This window comes from Hemicordylus capensis, chromosome 5 (assembly GCF_027244095.1).
Source record: "Hemicordylus capensis ecotype Gifberg chromosome 5, rHemCap1.1.pri, whole genome shotgun sequence".
NCBI lineage: Eukaryota > Metazoa > Chordata > Lepidosauria > Squamata > Cordylidae > Hemicordylus > Hemicordylus capensis.
This window is the reverse complement of record NC_069661.1, coordinates 49,035,714-49,056,668: the sequence shown is the minus strand read 5'-3', so window position 1 is coordinate 49,056,668 and position 20,955 is coordinate 49,035,714. Positions and strand designations below refer to the sequence as shown.

The 20,955-nt window shown below is 41.3% G+C and overlaps 1 long non-coding RNA gene across 1 annotated transcript in view; it reads left to right on the top strand.

The window, feature by feature from the left end:
- The window catches only part of LOC128328181 (uncharacterized), a 55,992-nt gene extending 35,829 nt beyond the window's left edge, over positions 1–20,163 (top strand). Inside the window, exons 4-5 of the long non-coding RNA XR_008309064.1 lie at positions 19,779–19,947; positions 20,083–20,163. This is a non-coding gene — a long non-coding RNA (uncharacterized LOC128328181). The remainder of the gene's footprint in view (positions 1–19,778; positions 19,948–20,082) is intronic.
- The last annotated feature ends 792 nt before the right edge of the window (positions 20,164–20,955 follow it).

Sequence of the window (20,955 nt, the reverse complement as noted above, 5' to 3'; positions counted from 1 at the left end):
TAGCAAATTTGGTTTAAATTGGTTAAGCGGTTCACAAGTTAGTCCACTTGTACCTCAAAAGTTTACACATCCGCCATCTTGGATCAGGGTGGATGACATCATCACAGTCTATGCCATTGAGGTGTCCCTATGTCTCTCTACAATTGTACCCAATCTGGTTCATATTGGTTGAGGCGTTACAAAGTTGATGTGGGAGGGGCACACGGATACACAGACACACGGACACACAGAATGCCGGGTGATCTCATAAGCCTACTGGAAAGTAGGCTAAAAAGGCAAGATGATGGAAGTTTTATACTCAAACAGAGGCAAAAGATAATAGACTTAATTGAGAGTCTTGGTTTAACAGAAGCAAATGAGATGAGTACTCCAATGGAAGTAAGTTTCTTAAAGGAGAAGGAATGCAATGAGTCTCTGGAAAGCGATGAAAACTACAGAATGGTAATTGGAAAGTTACTGTTCATTATTACAACTGTATCGCATCCTGATGTTGCTACAGCAGCATTTGGAATATTGTGTAGGAAAATGAATTCACAGACAAAGAAGGACTGGATTGCACTTAAAAGAACTGCACAGTATTTAAAAGGCACAGCAGATCTGGAATTAGTACTGCCAGTATGTGAGCAACCCAAGTTAGTAGGATGGATAGATGGATGCCAACTTGGCTGAAGACAGAGATGGCAGAAAGCCAACCAGTGGCAATGTATTTTTCTATGGAGGAGGAGCAATCTCATGGTTAAGCAACAAACAATCTATTGTAGCTTTATCTTCAGCCAAAGCTGGGTACATACCAGTGGCACAAACATTTCAAGGGGTTGCATAAACTTCTAGAAGATTTCGGAGTAGTTGCATTGAAGCTTACTATAATGTATGAAGACAATCAAAGTTGTATTAATCTGTCACAGAGTTACACAGAGAAGTAAACATATTGATGTGAAATATCATTTTGTAAGAGAATTACAAGAGAAAAATATTAATGATATAAAATATTGTGCTTCAGAAGAAATGGTTGCAGACATACTGACAAAACCAATAACCAGAGAACAGTTTCAGAATCTGTGATGGCAACTGAGTTTATAAATTAAGGAACAAGACAATGAGAAAGGGAATGTTGGGATTCTTGCCACTGATATATTGTATGTATATCTGTGTATAGGCTTGTGTAAGAGTTTAGTATGTTTGTACTGTATCAGTCATCAGTTCTGTAGACTGATTGGTCTGTTTGTATTTCTTACTGAATGCTTGAGACTATTGTTTTTCTGTTAGGATGATCTTTCACTCAGAGTAGAACTGTTGTTTATAATTTGGTAATAGTTAAGTCATAAACCTTAGTAACTTTGTTCAATAAACTTAACAAGCCTCAGTTAAGCTACAGTTATTGTAGGCTACAGTTATTAACTTTGCCTTTTGCTGCCAACTAAATTATCCCTGCAAATGCTCCCAAGTAATCTAAAGATCGCAGTGATCACAGTCCTTAGCGGTATTTTACAAATGAACATCATGAGAACAAGGTCTGTGTAGCAAAATAGGCCGGTTTTTCTAAAGTGTGAGGTTTACAAGAGGACACAGGATTGCAGAGGACTTCCATGGTCTGTTGTGTGTTTATTTTATTTTTAAGAGAACATTTTGTGTTTTTCATGAAAAGGAAAAGGTATTCTATTCTCCACTAAATCTGTAAAATCTGATAGGATGGTGGGAGATATTTGGCTAAAGGTCCCAACTATACATTGCTGTAGAGGCAAGTATCTGTAACATATATGTATTTCAAATATTTGTACTTGATATATATTACGAGAGAAAAACATTTGGTTAATTCCTTATAACTCATAAATAATAATTCAACTGTTCTATAATAATACCTCCAAAACAACAGTGGCTGACATCCTGACTAATGAAACATCAGTGCAACAGGAGAAGCACTGGTGCTTCTGAAAAGTTCAACAAACTCAGCTCACTGGCTTGGCTTGGCAGTGGAAGCAAATTTTTACCTCCCCTCTCCCCAGAAAGTACATTGTGCCACCACAAAATACCGTATTTCACTAAGGGTTGCACAGCCTCATGGAATATCTTTAGATGACACAGAAGGCCTCTGGGAGAAAGCGAGGTCATTGAAATTCCTCAACCCAACACATTAGCACTAGTGCAGCATTAGTCTGGTTTGCGGGGTTATGACCTCCAGCAAGAACTAACATCTTCAATTATTCAGCCCTACTGCTTTTAAAATATCAGTTTATCTTCTAATATTTCCTAGACATTGTCTTACAGATTTTGGTATTGCAGCAATTTTATATCTTATAGCATGTAACTTTTAGCAGAATCTCATAGATTTTAGCCCTACCATTACAGCATAGTCACATGCTACTGCTGGTCTAGCAATTTTACAGCTCCTTTATGGATTTTACAGACTTTCATATCTTTCAGCCTTATAACAACCTTATAGTTTTTTAAATCTGCGATTAATTGCTTTTGATATCATCTATTACATGCTCCTTTTACCTTGTGCTGGTCGAGGCTATTTTAATTGACAACAGGAATCAAAGGAAGAAGATCTCTCCAGAAGAAAGTGCAAGTAATACTATCTCATCTATTTATCTACAGGAGACTGATAAGCCTCATCTCTCCCGCTCGAAGGATCACCCGAGCAACGGCTTCTGATAACCTACATCTTATGAGACAGACTAAAATCACAAATTTTCTTCTCCCTTTGGAAAAGACTGCAGGAAGTTTTGTAAATGTATCCAATCTTCCTTTGCAGCAATGACAGTCTCAGTTGGTCTTGGCCAAGTCGAAGTATCCGAATTTTACATCCGCGGATGCACTGCTAGAAGGGAGTGTGGGAGGTTCCTCAGAGCTGGAAACCCTGGTGGCAAAGTCCACGATGGGAAATGGTGTGGGTCCCTCATTTTTGGAGTTTTCAACCAAACAGCTCTTCCCCGCCCGCTCAGTGACTTGTTATGCAAGCGGTGAACACTCGACCTGGAAAATTCTCGGCTGGAATATTGCCGGGTGGAACGGGAAGAGAAATGACGTAGAGTTTATTACTTTTATCCAACAGTGGGATATTTTAGTGTTTCAGGAGACGTGGACGAAAGATGAGATCATCAGTGGCTATATCATCTACTCACTGAAAGCCCACTCGGATACCAATAGGGGAAGGCTGAGGCTGGCTTAGCATGTTGTATATCGCTAGCCTTAAATGTAGAATCTATCCGATTAGCTGACCTGCCCCCCATGCTATGGCTATTTTGATCAAGGCTAGGAGTGGAGACTTGTTATTGATCAATGTTTATCTGCCTCCCAGTCAATCACTTAATTCCACTACAACAATTTGGGAACAGTTGGATATCTATATAACCGAAGCATTATTGAATTTTCCCCATGCTTCTGTAATTCTTATGGGGGATTTTAACTCCAGATGTGGTACCGATGATAAAACGTTGATGGCCTCACGTTTTTGGAAATGGGGAGATTGCATAGATGGTGCTTCTCTCATTAACCGTTATTCTAAAGATAAATATATCAACTCATCAGGAGCTCAATTGCTCTATTTAACTAAGATACATGAGTTGACCATTTTAAACGGTACTATACCCTCAGATATTCCTGGGGAATATACGTTTCTTTCCTCCCGGGGAAATAGTGTAGTGGACTATGTTATGGTTTCCAAATCGATCCTTCCCTATGTATCTTCCTTTGAAGTGGGTGAGCAAATTTTTAGTGATCACTTACCCATGAACATCTATTTAGATCTTCCTCAAGAAAGGAGGGGTAATTTGTTCCCCTGTGCTTTTGAGGAAAGTTCTGCCAATCTTAGCTGCAAGATAAAATGGTTCAAGGAGGTAGAAAATGAGATCTCCAGGTTCTATGATTCTCCTGAAGGTAGAGATTTATTTGATTCCATTGTGCAAGCTCACCTGGGACCTCAAACAATTGTTGCATACGGAAAATTGGAAACTGCTTTTATGCAAAAGTTCCTACATTGTAGTAAGCTACATTCCACACAGACCTGTAGTAAAAGAGCAGCTAATAACTGGTTTGATCTGCGTTGCAGGGCTTTACGTAAACAACTGCTGAGTATCTATAGAGAATACAGATCGGGTACAGAACAAACAGTCCCATCAATCTACTATCAGATTAAAAAGGCATACAAAAGTAGTCTTAAATATGCTAAACAACAAGCATTGCGAAATGTCTGGAACAAGCTTATCATGGCCACTACTAATAAAGATAGCCACACTTTTTGGAGATTGGTTCTGGCAACCGGCTGGGTTAATATCCCTTGTAAAATTCCAGCTAGATCGTGGGAATCTCACTTTTTTGCTGTCTATAATGATGCCCAGCCTAGCCAGATCTTTGTTCCCCCTCTGATTGGGGAGTTGCCCCATTGGCCTCCTGTTATGCCCGCTGAAATAACGGATCTAATAGGTCACCTTAAAAATGGAAAAGCTCTTGGTCCTGATCTTATTCTTCCTGAACTATTAAAATCTAATATAGAATGGTGGGCTTCAGTTTTAGCTAATTTATTTACATCGATCAATAGTTCAGGCGTTGTTCCAGAGCAATGGAAATCAGCAATAGTGGTTCCCATATTCAAAAATGGTTCCCATTCAGACCCATCCAATTATCAACCCATTAGTTTGCTGTCAGTGGTTGGCAAATTATATGCTCTGTACCTTTTGGTTAAGCTTGAGGCATGGATCTCAGAAAATCAAATTCTCGGGATTGAACAAGCAGGCTTTAGAGCAGGCCGCTCTACTCTCGATCATTGTATGATCTTGCACCATCTAGCAAAGAAATACTCTAGCGGCCCCAAATGTAAATTTTTTGTTGCCTTTATTGACTTAAAATCCGCGTTTGATTCTATCTCCAGATATTTATTATGGTCCAAACTTGAAAAAACAACAATAGATAAGATATTGCTATTTTTGATGATGCAGCTTTATTCCAATTCCTCATTACGGGTTAGATATGCTATCAATGGGGCCCTAACTGATTCTATACCCTCTACTCGAGGGGTTAGACAGGGCTGCGTCTTGGCCCCGACACTGTTCAATCTCTTTATCAATGATTTGGCTCCATTTCTTGAGAGTGTGGACACCCATGCCCCAAAGCTGGCTAACAAACGAGTGCCCATTTTACTCTATGCCGATGACGCAGCCGTGCTATCCCAGTCCAGATTAGGTTTACAAAGACTGTTGCGTGCTTTTGCCGGCTACTGCAATGATAACAAACTAACAGTTAACTACAAAAAAACAAAGGTCCTGGTTTTCTCTAAATCCAGGAAACTATATAAATGGGTAATAAATCAGAACCACATTGAGCAGGTTTACAACTATAAATATTTAGGCATATCATTTCAATATAATCTAAATTGGAAAACTCAAAGGCTGTCTTCAATTCACAAAGCCCGCAATACCCTCAGTGCCTTTTTGTGATTTTACTACTCTAAAGGGGGCCAGTTTGTTCCCATGGCACTCCAGGTATTTCATGCTAAGATCGTGGCCCAACTACTTTTTGGAGTTTCGCTATGGATCCAGGGTGTAACAGCTGAACTGGAGAGAGTACAGTCTATTTTTCTGAGAGCAATTTTGCAGTGCCTAGATGTGTGCCTTATTCTGCTCTATGTTTGGAATCTGGGTCTTTCTCTATTGTCTGTAAAGCCTGGGAGCTTACTTTCGCTAGATGGAGTAAACTCTGTTCTGAGATTCAGGAATTTTCTTTTTTCCAACGTCTATGGGTGGATTCTTATCCTAACCCCTGGCTAACATTTGTAAATAATAAAATTATTCAACTGGGCCTTTCTCCTTCAGAACTCCTCACTTGGGAATATAATAAGGTGAAGGAAATATTATTTCTCTGGTTGCATGATATTGAACGGCAGGAACTTAGGTCTTCGGCCAATAGGACTTGCTCCCCTTTACATTTTGGGATTTTGCCACCCTGGGGAGATAGAGGTGCTAGTTATTTGACAACGCTACATTTTTCCAAATTTCGGGCTGCATTTGCCCGGGCCCGGTTCAATGTGTTGCCCTCTTCTCTTTTGGATCGGAGGTTTGCAAAAGATAATCCTGTTGCAGTTTTCTGCCCTTGTGGCATTGGCCTTCTGGAAACTGTCACCCATGTGTTGTTGTACTGCTCGTTGTATCAGGATGCTAGAGAAGAGCTCATTTCCCCTTTGTTACTTAAATTTCCTGGAAGGTGTGATCTCTTTTATACTTATTACTGCCTCGCGGATTCGAGCCCTGGGACTACAGCAGTTGTGGCTAAATTTTTCTATATTGCCATTAGGTTGAGGTCCCTATTAAGTGCCTAACTGTGAGAGCTGTCTGTTGTTTTTAAATAATTTATTATTATTGATTGTAATCTGTCATATTGTGTTTTAGCATTGTTTTATTGACGTACTGTGTATATTTGTTACTACCATTTTTGCTGGCCAATGGCCGTAATAAAACTGATGATGATGACCTTGTGCTGGTCTGAGACCATAATACAGATTAGGGATGTGCATGAACCATGGTTTGAGCACAGGTCGGGAGCACAGGTCAGGAGCTTTAAGAAAGCCACCACCCCATGCAGCTTCCTGTTGGGGTGGTGCGCATCCCAAGAAGCCCCACGCAGTGTGCCCCTTGCATGTGCCGATGCCATGTGCATGCTGGTGCCACGAGGGGCTTCTTGGGATGCACACCACCCAGAGAGCAGGTAAGGAACTGCTCTCCTTTTCTTTAAAGCTCCCAAACTGTGCTTGAACTGCAGTTCAAAGCATGCTTTGTGCACAGCCCTAATAACGATTGGTTGATTGATTAAGCATTAGTTTGGAACTCTTCAGAAGCACTGGTAATACACTGGTGCTTCTCCCATTGCATTGCTGCTTCATTCGGATGTCAACCATTGAGCTTTATCCTAAGTGCTTGTAGCACAAGCAGAAGAAGCTTCACTTAATGCAAAATGGAGGAGTTGTTTTTGTCAGTCTCCCCAACATGTGGATGACATGTGGCACAATGGGACTGTATCAGTTAGGAGGGATCAAAGAAAGGAGAAAATTACTTCTCCCTCTTGCGTGAGTGGAATTGCTTCCACTCACACTACAAGTGGGTGTATTGTAACACTGGGTGTATTGTAACACTGGGTGTATTGTAACAATTGTAACACTACAATTGCCCAGAGACAGAAGTTTGGGGCGGTATACACACAGATTTGAAAAATAAAATAAGCGCTTAATACATGCTTTACTTATTTCATTTATGTATTTATTACATTTATATACCGCTCTTCCTCCAAGGAGCTCAGAGTGGTATACATGGTTATTTTTATTCTCACAACAACCCTATGAGGTAGGCTAGTTTGAAAGATAAATGACTGGCCTAGAGTCACCCAGTGAGTTTCATGGTTGAATGGGGATTCAAACCTGGGTTTTCCTGGTCCTAGTCCAACACTCTAACCACTATGCTATGCTGGCTCTCTTCCAGTGACACATTCAGATTAGTACACCTCTATTATATACTTTTGAAAGGCAAGAGCTGTTGCTACAGAGCTTCACTTAAGGGTAAAAGCATAGTTTCTGTTGCCTGTAGGGTACAATATTTAGTGCCCCTAAAATTTAATTATGACAAATTAATCTGTGCCCTTTTGCCAAGAAGGCTATTTGATTAAATGAGCTGGCAACAAAATTAATCTTTTTAATGGCACACTGTATAAGTGTGCTAGATAGGTTTACTGTGGTGCTAATGGGTGAATCGTGATTCTTATTACAGGAAATGATGGGTTTTTGGCATCAAGTTTTCAAATGATTATTCCATTTGTTTCTGACCTAACAAAATGATTCCGATAAACATCATGTAAATGAATAAGAAGCCAAGTAGCAACAGCTGAAACATAAAATGAAAGCCCAATAGTTTAAATAAACAGTTATGCATCACATGTTGTAAATCAATTAGAAAGAAATAAAAAACAACACTATCTTAGTCCCTGTTGTTTTCAATATACTAAAGAAGTTTTTCTATTTTTGCTAGTTATTTCATGCAAATAGCCAAGTTTTTAGTTTTAATACCTTTGCATTGGTTACATTTTGAACAAACAGATTGGTTTACTGGGAGCATTTAAATATTTCATCCCCTGTGTGAGAACATTTGCACACACAGGCTTTATTTTAGGCACATGAATAGTCCCATTGATTTCAAGGTAACTACTGTCAATGTTCCAGAACATATAGTAGGACTGATTTCAATCCTACTTATTATAGTCTAGAAATGCCATCAATTTAAGTGGTGCACTTACTGCTTTACAGCACGATGTGAATACAGTGAGCTATTTTAATGTGACCTGTAAATTACTGTTATTTTACTTTGATACTGTTATTTTATCTCAATGCTTTAATATAATTGTTTTTTTAAAAATAGACCTAAGGCAGCCTTTCATGAAGGAAGATCATGATCACTAGTCCACTTTAAAAAGAACTACTGTATTTACTCCCCTTATTTTATAATTTCTCTCCAGATTTTGGACTTTTGAATATTAGTTTGCAAAGGCTGACCAATGAGTTTGCAATCTGCTATTCTTCCTTAATTTTTTAAAAAAGGTGTCCAGAATTTGTGTAAATTGTTGCACACAAGCGGTTTGCTACAATTTTTGACTTGTCTTTTTTATGTAAAGGCTTCTGATACACACAAGTGCATATGTATATTACTTAAAGAATCTTGAAGCAATTGCTTGATTATATGAAGATTCCTTTCTGGATGGTGTTTAATCACTATGCATATCTACCTGTGTGCATCAGTAACCTGTGCACACTGAACAGAACTGAATTACTGTAGACCACAACATTAAACATCCCCAGCTTGTGTCCCTTTTTAGTAGTCATTGGGCTTGTTCTCATGACCATATGGGGGTGGGCTAGAGGGAAGACATACATAGGAAACTGCCATATACTGAGTCAGACCATTGGTCCATCAAGCTCAGTATTGTCTACCCAGACTGACAGCGACTTCTCCAAGTTTGCAGGCAGGAATCTCTCTCAGCCCTATCTTGGAGATAATGCCAGGGAGGGAACTTGGCACCTAGATGCTCTTCACAGCGTGGCTTCATCCCGTAAGTGGAATATCTTACAGTGCTCACACATATACCTGTAGTCTCCCATTCATATGCAACCAGGGTGGACCCTGCTTAGCTAAGTGGACAGGTCATGCTTGCTACCACAAGACCAGCTCTCCTCTCGAGACTAGCTCTTCTACCTCATGCCTCCCAGATGACCAGAGCCTCCTTTGGGCTCTGCAGTTTGCATGCTCACATGAATGCCATAGTGGCATTCTCCATTGCTGAAATTGGGAGCTTCACATAGTAGTATTAGTATTTTACATTCTATATCCCGCTCTTCCTCCAAGGAGCCCAGAGTGGTGTACTACATACTTGAGTTTCTCTTTCACAACAACCCTGTGAAGTAGGTTAGGCTGAGAGAGAAGTGACTGGCCCAGAGTCACCCAGCTAGTTTCATGGCTGAATGGGGATTTGAAGTCAGGTCTCCCCAGATCTAGTCCAGCACTCTAACCACTACACCACGCTGGCTCTCACATATCCCACAATGAATTGTGCAAGCAGTTGAGAGGCAGCCCCTCAGTACTGCAGCAGCTTTGCTCTGCTTGGCCCCACAACCCACAGGAGTCTATGATAAACATGGCAGCCGGCAGCCCGGGAACAGTTTAAATTGTGCTGGATGCACAGATGATCAAAACAAAAAGGTAGGACAGCTCTTTTTGTTGTTGTCCTACCTCACATTTAATCTGGGTAGCGGAACTGAGCTAATCAGGCTTGGAACCGATGGGAACAACTGGTGCCCAACTGGTGAGAACAACTGGTGCCCTCTCCTACCTAGGAATCTGTGGTCACGAGAACATTCTTATTCTCTTTTCCTTTTGGTATCATCCCTTACATTGCAAAAAGTTGACTTTAGAGCAGATTATTTTACATCCTAAAATATCTTGCAGCTTAAAAAAAAGTGCTTACTTATTTAGGATAGTAATAGAAGTAGGTTTCATATAGCACCAGTTGGCGAACTTTTCATTCACAAAGTTGTCATTAAATATACTTCACATACTTAGACAATCTAAAATGGACCCATTCAAGGGTGTATATCAAATAGATACAAATAGTCTGGCCCATAGCAAATTAAACTAATTCAACATCCTTGCAGTTTTACAGGCTCAGGTTTATAAACTCTTTTTTAATTGTAGCAGCTTGCAAAATAAGTTTGGTAATCTTAAAAGGAACATATTGTTCATGATCATTTAATAAAACAATAAAATTTGATGAGATGGCTAACCCTACAGCCCATCAATGAAAGTGCCTAACAGTTCACGTCCAAAAGTTAAATGAGGCGGGTCTCACGATCACAGAGACCCGCCTGAGGAGGGTGAGCGGGGAGAGCGGGCTTAGCCTGCACTCCCCGCACACGAGCAGCAGTCTGCTCTGGGCGGCCGAAGCAGCTGCCCCCACGATGGCCAGCTCCATTACGGAGCCAGCGGGTGCTGAGGGGAGTGGAGGCTAATCAGCCCCTGGAAGCTACAGCATGCCCTGCGCGAGTGCGCAGGGCATGCTGGAGAGACCCCCGGAGCTGGGAGGTGGCTTTTTGCCTCCCCTCTGGGGCTCTACTCATGAGTAGGCATGGTGTGGAGCCACACCGCAGCAACTCACAATTGCTAAAACCAAGTTTGCAGAGTGCTCGATCCGCAAACCTGGTTTAAGCACCGGGCTACAGAAGCAGGCGACCCAGTGGTTCTCATGGGCTGCAAAAACCGGGCTAGGCTCCCTTAGCCCAATTTTTGCAGACCGTGTGAATAGCCCCAATGAATAGTATTCACAGAGGTGCTTGGAGAAGGAAGCTTTTTGTGGTTGTGCATCACAAATTTGTGTTACTGCTAGTGGAAGAGAAACCACTCCACTGTGTGTTGTGCAAAGACTTATCCTCTTGAATATATAGAAAATGTTGCAAGAGGTTGAAACCCTCACAATTGCAATATGTTGCGCTAGCCCAAGAGCTGGTCTGGAACAGATGTGAATTTCTTTGCACAATGCTCATTGCTATGTCCTTATGCTAGCACAACAGCATTTATGCTAGTGCTAGACAAGTCTCCATGCTATTCATTGGGGCTGTTTTCATGAGTAGCCCAAGCCCAGGCTTAAGAAGCCAGGACTGGACATGGCTGCCTGTGAGAACTGCTGGGATCTGCAACAATCCTGGCTATGCTGTGGCACTAAACTCAGTGCCAAAGCCCAGCCCTTAGCTGAGGTTAAGGGTGCAAATGTGCCTTTAACTCTGCTCCCAGGATTGTGTGCCAGTGGTGTGAGCTGCTTGCAGAGTCAATGGTCATTGTGGAAAGAAATTCACAAAGTCAATGATCAATGTGCAATGTGCAAAGTCATTGCACATTGTTGCTGAGTTGAGCCTCACTGAGTCAGACCATAAGTCCATCTAGCTCAGTATTGTCTACACTGACTGGCAGCGGCTTCTCCAAGGTTGCAGGCAGGAGTCTCTCTCAGCCATATATTGGAGATAATGCCAGGGAGGGAACTTGAAACCTTCTGCTTTTCCCAGAGCAGCTCCATCACCTGAGGGGAATATCTTGCAGTGCTCACACATCCAGTCTCCCATTCATATGATGGACCTATGGTCTGACTCAGTGAGGCTCTTCTCACGATCCATGATAAGAGCCTCTAGGGGGTTTGCGGGGAGCAGTCTGCTCTGGACGGCCGCAGCGGCCGCCTACACAACTGCTGGCTCAGTCACAGAGTTGGCTTGGGGTGGGGAGTTTGGGGGCCGTGCGGCCCCCGGAAGCTCCAGTATGCCTTGCGCGAGCATGCAGGGCATGCTGGAGAGACCCCCGAGTTGGGAGGCTGCTTTTAAGCCTCCCGGCCGGGGGTCTATTAATGAGTTGCTGCGGCACGGAGCCATGCCGTGGCAACACACAAGTAAAAAACCCAGGTTTGCAGAAGGCTTGCTCCGCGAACCTGGTTTAAGGGAAAGGGCACTGTAGCGGGTTACCTGCTTAGGAACCACTGGGCTCGCAGCCGAGCCTGGTGGTTCACACGATGGGAGAAAATTGGGCTAGCCTCCACTAGCCCGATTTTCTCCCATCGTGTGAATAGCCTCAGTATATGACAGCTTCCTATGTTCCTATGTCCTTTATATATCTGCTTGCAGCTCGCGCTGACACAGAGACGAGCACCTAGAACGCACATCCCCTGGGGGATTCCCCAGTGCACTGCGCTCAGCACACGGTGCACTGTGGGGTTCATGGAGGCTGGGACAATGTGTCCTGGACTCTGTTTACCCACACACTGCTCATAGTCATCTGTACTGCTCCTGGCAGCACTGATCATGTGGTTGTATGGCTTGCATGCCACAGAGGCTCAGAGAGGTCAACTAGCGGAAGGTAGGTTGAACCCTGCCTTCTCCACTGCCTGCCCAGATGGTTGTGTGTATAACCCCATTGTTTGTTGCTATAGGTCAGGGGTAGGCAACCTTTGGCACTCCAGCTGTTGTTGAACAACTCCCATTATCCCCAGCTGTTGGAGACCCCCTTACCCCAACATTTGACCCAGAGGTACCAACCCAGACGTATATGGAATTCAGGCCTATGTCTGATTCCATTTTATTAAGAGATCAATTAGTGCCTGAACTCAAGGTGAACTGACACTCAGGTCTCATGACTGCCTCAGCTAACTGCTCTGTGAAGGAAGAGGCAATCCAGCATTGTATTGTGAAATGGGTACTCAAAGAAACACAAAGGCCAGGCCTGAGTGATCCAAATGCTAAAATCTAACCCACTATCAGACAATGTTTGGAAGAAGTGAGAAGCTGAGCTCTCACTTCCTCCTGCAAGGTCTATGTTAATCCTTGTCAATGATTGCTCTGCTATGCCCAAAGGGGATACTCAATTGCTGTCTATAGAAATTCTACTCTAGGTAGATGCACACAAAGAAAACACCCAATAGATTTAGTTCTTATTCTATTGACACCTTTTAACACCTTCTGGGACCAGGCACCAGAAATCTGGGGACAAGCGAAGATGCCCATTTGCAGCTCAGAGATGCAGATTTGCTTTGGGCAAAGTGGAATGTCCCCTCCCCTAAATAGCAGCTAACAGAAGATGGGATTCAGATCACTGTGGACTGAGCTGATATCCTGAATAACTAAAAGACAATATCCAGAAGGTAACAGCAAATTGTCACCTTTTTGCGACCCAGGAAGGATGAGGATATTTTGAATACTTTATGGAGTATATTATTGTGGTACTTTTTAAAATGGAGATCAAAGGAAAATACAACTATAAAGAATGAGGCTTACTGGACAGAGTCAGCAAGCTTTGCCTAACAAGCAGATCTTAGCTCAAGAGCCCTCCAAGAGTTTGCTGCTATAGCCACAGGGCAACAAGCAGGAACTCTGTCCATGGACAGGAACTGCCTTCTGCTTCTGACTTCTGCTGTGCAGTGAGAAGTCAAGACTTCCTCAGCCATGGTGCTCTCACCCTCTGCTGAGCAAACTGCCTGCTTGACCAGTCTGCTTGAACACCAGAAGCTTGACCATCGCTCCCAAGCTGCTGTTCCCAGCTACAGCTGAATTCCCACCACTCTCAAAGCCTCTGACCCTGGTAATATGCTGCCACCACAAGCCTTGGATCCCTCCTCCCTACTAATTACTGCCAGCCCCTTCCTAAGCCCTCCCTCCTTCCTTCTTTCTCTGCTTCTCTCTAAATGTTTTATTAGGCTTTGTTAGATTATTAGATAGCTGTAATTACTGATTGCACACACATATGTTAGTTAGGCACATTGCACCACACCTTGAATTGGAAACATGTCTTTAATTTGGATGATTTGATCCTGATGAGCAACTTTCTATAATAAAGCCCATTGAACTTTCTGAGTGTGTGTGTCTCTCTCTGTCTCTGTTTGCATGCCCAGATCCTACATGGTCACTGTATAAAAGGACTGGTCACTTTGTGACTCTGATGAAACAAGCCTATTTTTGTATGCTAGCTCATGAGCATATCTAGTATACAGATCAGGCTTGGTTCACAACACAGCCACATTGTGGCTAGAGATGATGAACATCTCCCCCATGATGAACATTTTTTTTTTAGGGTTTTTAAATTGTTTTTAACTGATTGTTTTATGGTATTTTAAAATTTTTGTTTTTATTTGTGATTGATTTTAACTGTTTTTGTTTTGTTTGTGAACTGCCCTGAGCCGAATTGGGTAGGGCGGTATAAAAATTCAATAAATAAATAAATAAATACATACATACATACATACATACATAAAATTAATTGTAGTTCGACAGTAGTTTGAGTGCCAAAGGTTGTGTACCTCTGCTATAGGTAATCAGAGGAGACTGAAGCACTACACTACAATGTGCAAATCAAGTATTCAAATAAAAATGCAGAGCCTTTTGGATACATATAAATGGAAAGCGCAGAAAAACTCTTTTGCCCCAAACCAGCAAGTTTGGGGCAAAACAGTATTATCAGATTTTCACCAGTACAGATTTTCACCAGTATACCAAATTTTGTAAGCTACATTCTTATCAACATGTTTTTTTTTTTTTAAACAAAAACCAGAAGATCTCACTTCTAGGTAATTAATACAAACTACAATGTAGAGCATAACAGCAGTCTTCAACCACTGCTACACCACATGGGCAACTTCTTTTAGAATACAGTACATTCTTTAAACATACCCTTTTCACCAACATCTATCAACTGGACTGAGTGGAATAAATTCTTAGGGAACTCCTTTCTAACAGGGAATTTTCTAGCTACGGGGACTACTTTAAAGAAAATGCAAGGGGAAGTCCTGGAAATTTGGCTTATTGTTTGATCATCTTGAAACTCAATGAAGCTATTCACACGGCCAGGAGAAATTGGGCTAAGGGAGCCTAGCCCGACTTCTCCTGGTTGTCTGCTGCCACGGGAGCCGTGCAGCTCCCGGCAGCAAACCACCTAAAGTACCCCTCCCCTTAAACAAGGTTAGCAAAGCTAGCACTCCACTAACCCCATTTGATTGTTCGTGTGCGGGTGTGGCGCGGCTCTGTGCCATGGCAACACATGAGTAGACCCCTGCCGGGAGGCTGCAAACAGCCTCCCTGGCTTGGGGGCTCTCTAGGATGCCCCGTATGCTCGTGCAGGGCATCCTGGGACTCCCAGGGGTCACGCGCCCCTCGATCCCTGCAGCCCCTGCTGGCTCTGTGATGAAGCCGGTAGCCGTGTGAGTGGCCAATTTGGCTGCCCAGCTACGAGTGGCTGTTCATCTGTAGGGAGAGCAGGCTAAGCCCACTCTCCCCACAAGCCTGACAGAAGCTCTTCTCACAGATCGTGATTATCTAGAATTAATGCAATTCTATGCTCTTAAAGCAAGAAGGGGATTATACCTCAATGGTAGAGCACATTTTTTGCATGCAGAAGGTCTAAGATTATACCTTATTTCAAGTAGTCAACTTGATAAACGGCAGCTTCATATACAATATTAACATATTAAATCTATTCTATATTTTGAAGAGTCTGTGGGAGTGTTTCTGTGAAATAAAATCATCCTCCCCTATCACCTACAGAGATCCAATTTTGCATACACAAACCTGCCATTTAAATTAGCTGAATCCACTACTTTTTACACCAGAATATGCTGGGCGAAAGGTTTAATTTTTTTATTTTTAGAAGAAATTCTGAATATAATCATATTTTAGCTGATATTGTTCTCAACAGATTTTTAACACAATCATAATTATTGTGTTAAATAATTAAACAATAGATAATAAAAATAATAAAAATAAAATAATTAAACAATAATTTTACAATAATTGCAAAACAACATCATGCTCAAGAGAAGCAGAAGATCTTTCTCAGATTCAAATTTAGGATGATTCAAATTTTCCATATATAGTAACTATTCAATAAAATGAATAAAGTTTGAAGTTGAAATCCTACCAATTTCAAACTATTCTTTTCTTCCCTTTTGTAAGCACATTAATAAAAAATTCTATTGCATATATTAATTTCTTGAACTTTCCTATAGGTGTAATTTACGCGAAATGACTTTGTCCTGTCAATGATGGGCCACACCTACTATTCTATAAAGTGAACAAGTTCTTCTAATAAGAATTAATCTGCATACTTTCCTTTCACTATCCCTACAACTGGACTAAATTTGGGTCAGTTAGGCAGTTCACAAGTTAGCTCACTTGTGCCTCAAATGTTCATGCATCTGCCATCTTGAATTGGGGTGAATGACAACATCACAAATTATGTGTTTGAGGTGTCCCTATGTGTCCCTACAACTGTACCAAATTAGTTCCAAAGCAGTTCCCACTTGCACCTCAAACGTTCATGTGTCCACCATCTTGAATCATGGAGGATGGCATCATTACAAACTGTTCCCTTGAGCCATCCCTATGTGTCCCTATACCTGTAGCAACTTTGGTTCAAATCGGTTAGGCGGTCTACAAGTTATCCCTCTCGAGCCTCAAACGTCCCGTGTCTGCTGTTTTAGATCGTGGTGGATGACATCATTACAAACTATACCACTGAGGTGTCCCTGTGTGTCAAACACTACTACTGTAGCAAATTTGGTTCAAATTGGTTAGGCAGTCTACAAGTTAGCCCACTTGGGCCTCAAACACTTACGTGTCTGAATTGGGGTGGATGACATCACCACAAACTCTGTTGATGGGGTGTCCCTGTATGTCACTCACTAGAACTGTACCAAATTTGATTCAAATCAGTTAGGCAGTTCACAAGTTAGCTCACTTGCACCTCAAAAGTTGATGCATCTGCCATTTTGAATTGGGGTGGATGACATCATCACAAACTACGCCATCGAGGTCTTCCTACAACTGTACCCTATTTGGTTAATATTGGTCCAGGCATTGTAAAGTTGATAGGAGGAACACATACATGGATGGACACACAGACACACGGATACACACATGGAATGCCGGGTGATTTCATAAGCCTACTGGAAAGTAGGCAAAAATCCCTGCAATTCTTTTTAAAGTAATTTTTTTAAAAGCTTCAAGAAATCCATTGTTTCCTGTGGCGCTATATATTACCATGCCAAGTGAGTTTATAAGTAACTGTGGAGGTGCTACATGGATTTCTCTTCATGTCGTGACATTTATTTGGAAAAAAATAGTTTTGTAAACTCACCCATATCTCACACTTAGAATGGCTTTGCAAGTGGATGTAAATACAGAAAATCCAAACTCTTACGAGTTAAATGTGTGGGTATATGTGTGTCACGCTTACTTCAAAGTACCAAATGTGTTTAGGTTTCAGGTTCAAATACATAAATTGACAGGAATAAATACGTAATTTCAATATGTTCCACTCCATAAACCAGGCACTTTATCAATTGACAGTAAAATTCACTGTTAAATTATTCACCCGAATAAAAAACTCAGTAGGCTCTTATCAATAAAACTTTATTCCGTGCTAGTAAAACAAAAACCCGCTGATTTAAACGTATATGGTAATCATTTTATACAGCCATAAAACAATCTAAACCCTATCATATATTTTCCTGCCCCATAACATCAATGTTTTCAGTCTTCCCTCTGAAATAAGAAAGCTCCATATTGTAAGTGAATAGAAGTGCTGATAGCAAGTGGTGCATGTCATGTTTATCAGATCATCTAATTAAGACCTTTCTGTCCACTATGCAAACATACTGCACACAAAGCATGTCAGATGGATATCAGTTTCTGACCTTGAATACCTGTAACTCTGCTGGCATGGTTAGATAAGCATGTCTGAAAGTGGGGCGGGCGGGGGGGGGGGGGGAACCTTGCCACAAAATTTCCATGGACTTTTTCATTGAGCTCACTGCAACATAACAAAAATAATGTAAGTCAATACCTGCAGTAAAAGGTCTGCTCATTTAGCCAGAGTTTCATTACTTTGCTGGTTTTTCTTGGGGTAAATGAGAGCCAAACCAAGCCAAGAATATCAAAAACTGTGTAATGTGCTGTTACCGTGTACCCTGTATCTAGCTGTATGTCTGCTGTTGAGGAGGTGGGGAGGAGCAATGTGTGGTACCTGGCAAGTTTCCCCCCTTGCAAACATATTGCAGTGGGACATTAGTTCCACCCATCAGCAGCATTTGAGCAAAGCACATTCTCAGCCAGTTTTAAAATTTAATAAAGATGGAGGTGGGTGTTTTATTGCTATTAGGTTACACAAGCAATTATAATGGCAAACTACTTCAATTTGCTGGGGGAAAAAATCATGAAAGATGAGATTGAACTTCTTCCAGAATTAAATAATCCCTAATATTTCATTTACTTTTCAGGCCTTTTTCTTTCCCTTCTCTCCCAACCCCCTGTGGTGACAAAATACATTTTGAAAGGGTAAAATGCTATGTATTTGATGAGAAAAATAAATGATTCAGTGTTCATGGGAATACATTTTGAACTAGGTAGCAAATGTTACAAGAGGAAAACTGTGGAACTGGGGGGAAAAAGCTGCCCTTTGACATATCAAGTCCTCATGGGAGGAATCTTACTCAAAGGGGAACTGATAAATATTTTCCATTTTCCAGTAATACATTAGACTGAGGCTTGGAAAGCTCTGATGTAGCATTGGCCCATCAAGTCTATGGACTTTCAAACTGAAGTCATGAACTCTGTCCCTTTCTTTGTGGCTAAATGGGAAAGTAGCCCCAATGGATGTTGTTGTGATATGTGGAAAAAAAGTTGTGGTTCAGTAGGAGCCAGGATGAGAATGTGATCTTTCTCTCTTTGAATTAAATTGCAATTTCAGAGGTCTATTTAATCTTACCTCTGATGTTGCATTAGTCCAGAGCTGGGCAATCTGAGGCTCCCAAGCTGTTGTTGGACTACAATAGCAGCTGGGAATGCTGGGAGTTGTAATCCAACAACAGCTGGAGCATTTCCAGATGGGACTTTTAGCTTGGAATGGAGGGTGTGCATTCACACATTGGCTGGATTCGTGCCAAAGTCTGTGTGAGATACTGGGGAGCACACATGATTCAGGTATTTCATTCTGTGTTAGAGCCTAGCACCCCTCACTTTTTGGGGACAAATTTGAACTTGTAAAGCCTCGAAGTAAACCTGCAATAAAACCTGCTGTCTGGGAAAGCTTGGCTATCCCTACATTAGTCCTCCTGAAGATCTGCTTTCTTCAATGGAAACCCTCTAGGAGAGTGAACAGGCTTTAGTGCTGGGTAGCATATTTCAGATTCCTCACTGGAAATGATTGAGCTACCACTGGTTTTCTTGTCTGTTTATCTTTTGTCAACTTCCCCTTACACAACTTGCCCCATTGCTCTCTGTGCCTTAACAGGTGCATTATCTTTATGTTTTACGTCTTGCTGTGATTTCATGTTTTTCTCTAGTTTCTTGAGCAAAAAACATTAGCGCTACTAATTAAGTCCCAATTAGCTTAGATTGACCTGTTGTCCTAGTTACGGCTATGCACAGAACCACACAAAAATCTCCTTTCTCCTTCTTCTTGTATAGAGCAATTAATGGGTTCAGGAAATGTTGTAGAAGTAAATGCTAAAATCTCACAGAAGTGTAAAAATGTAAAATGAAAAGACCAATTCTAAAGACCTTAAATTCAGAGGAATAAATATTCCTCTGAATTTAAGCTCCTTAAAATGGATCTTTTCTTCCTTTCTGTGAATTCTTAGACCACTCCTAACATATGTAGAAAGAATGTTAGTGGTTCTTATGTGAAGTGCCTTTTGGAGTCTTCTTTTGCCAACTTATCTTGATTTAGATCCGAGCTGTCAAAAGGGCATCACTCAGGCTTGGGGCTGCCAATACAAGGGATTTATGGAGCACCTGGTGGGCCGCGGTGGATGACTAGAATGCTGCAAAAGAGACTGTGACTTTGACTGGCACAAATTACTATCACAATATATGTATGAAATATGGAAACTTTTTTGGTAAGAGTTTTTGCCTGTTCTCCACAAACAAGAACTTTCTGGTTGCTTAAAGAAACCATGAAATGAAAAACCAAAACGTTTATGACCTCATATGTCTAACTCTTTGTTTCTTTTGCCTTACCCTTCCCTCTACAGAAACCTGTAATTTTCTTTGTGGCATATGTGGTTTCCTCTACATGCAACATATACTATATCCATACATCCTGGAGAAGCAGTTAAAAAAAAAAAATCCTTGTACCACAAGTGTCAGTTTAATGGTCTCAAACTGACAGTTATACAAATGTGTCAAGCACACTTGAGTTTTGATACACTTTTCTTCTCCAAAAGGTTTATCTTGGCATAAACAAAATGCACCTTTTAGGATGGAAATAAAATTCACTGTTCATTATGTAGCTGTCTGACTCTGGACTGTAGTTTTAATGGTGGCATTTTCATACCCCAGAGGGTGTGGCTATGGATCCCATCTTTATACTGGAGAAGCAAATTGTAAACATATGTTTCCAAGGGTCCAAGCTGGAACTCTCTACAGCGGCACCGAAAGCTGCTTAGAGAGTTACAAATATGAATATGAAGAATATTTATATACCACTTTTCAACAAAAGGTTCCCAAAGTGGTTTGCATAGATATAAATAAATACATAAATAAATAAAATAAAATGGCTTCCTGTCCCCAAAGGACTCACAATCTAAAAAAGAAACATAAGGTAGCCACCAGCAACAGCCACTGAAGGGATGCTGTGCTGGATAGGGCCAGTTGCTGACCCCCTGCTCAATAAAGAGAATTACCCTTTTAAAAAGGTGCCTTTTTGCTCAGTTAGCAGGGGATGAATACAAGGGATGAGGTATAAGTACAAACAGAATCAAGTGGGTGAAAGGAAAGAGAAGAGATGGAGAGAGAAATCCAGAAAGACGTCAGCAATAACAGGACAAAGAAAGAGGAGTTAAATAACCTTTATTCAATGCTACAGGAATGTAATTAAGGTCTCCTTCAGCAGTCAGGCCTGCCAA